Source organism: Phytophthora parasitica (assembly GCF_000247585.1).
Source record: "Phytophthora parasitica INRA-310 unplaced genomic scaffold supercont2.15, whole genome shotgun sequence".
Lineage (NCBI taxonomy): Eukaryota > Oomycota > Peronosporomycetes > Peronosporales > Peronosporaceae > Phytophthora > Phytophthora nicotianae.
Genome location: NW_008649001.1, coordinates 269,069 through 269,992, shown reverse-complemented (window position 1 = coordinate 269,992; position 924 = coordinate 269,069).

The following is a 924-nucleotide window of genomic DNA, read 5'->3' as shown; positions in this document are numbered from 1 at the left end:
TCAGCTACTGTCCTCAGCGTTCCTGGTGTCGATGGCTATCATCTCAGATTTAAGGATCGCCGCGTCCGCCGATCAAGTAAATCTGAAGTAAGCCGCCTTTCCAGTATTGGACGGACTCAGCAGGCACGCTTAGGTCATATCCATAAGCTGCTTTGCCTCCAGCGATTTTACTGAACCCACGCTCAGATATTGAGCTCGATATGGACCTCCATTGTGACACCATCAGCGATACTTACGATAATTGCCGACGCCAGGACACCTGCGAAGATTTTAATACCTCCCTTATCCTTCGCAATGGCCCACAACAGGCAGAGGCAGCGGCATCTGCTAAGAGGAGCTGCTATTTATTCCCTGTATCAGATATGCAAGGGCAGGCTGTGACGGGAGCACGTCCATCTAGTAGCGCAATGGACCATCTACCTACAGTCACACATATGATTGATCCGCATACGTATACCGATCCATCTCCGACGGAGCTACTTCCGTGTCTGTCTCAACAAGGACGGCTTCCTCATGTTTCACCTGCGTCAGATATACAGTGCTTACTTCGCTAGGCATTTTGAGCGCAGAGTCCCTTCTTTAGTAATCATCCCAATACAAATTCTGTTGTTATTGAACACTTCCACAAACTCTACTTCAAAAGCAATGTTATAAGTGTAAACTTGAATCGTGTTTCAATATTAAACTATAGACTATCATTGCTGAAGTAGGGAAACTTGTGTGTATTTGTCTTGATACTTATACCTACTGTTGGAATGATGCACGCATGAAAATAGCCTCCCATTTTGATCCATGCATCTAATACAAAGGATTTGGCGACGCAAACAAATATTTCATTAACTTAAGCGAAAACTTGCGTTAACTGAGCAGGGTATCCTTGCCCACTGCCGAAAAGGGATGCACACGGGCGTGTGCTTGCCCACG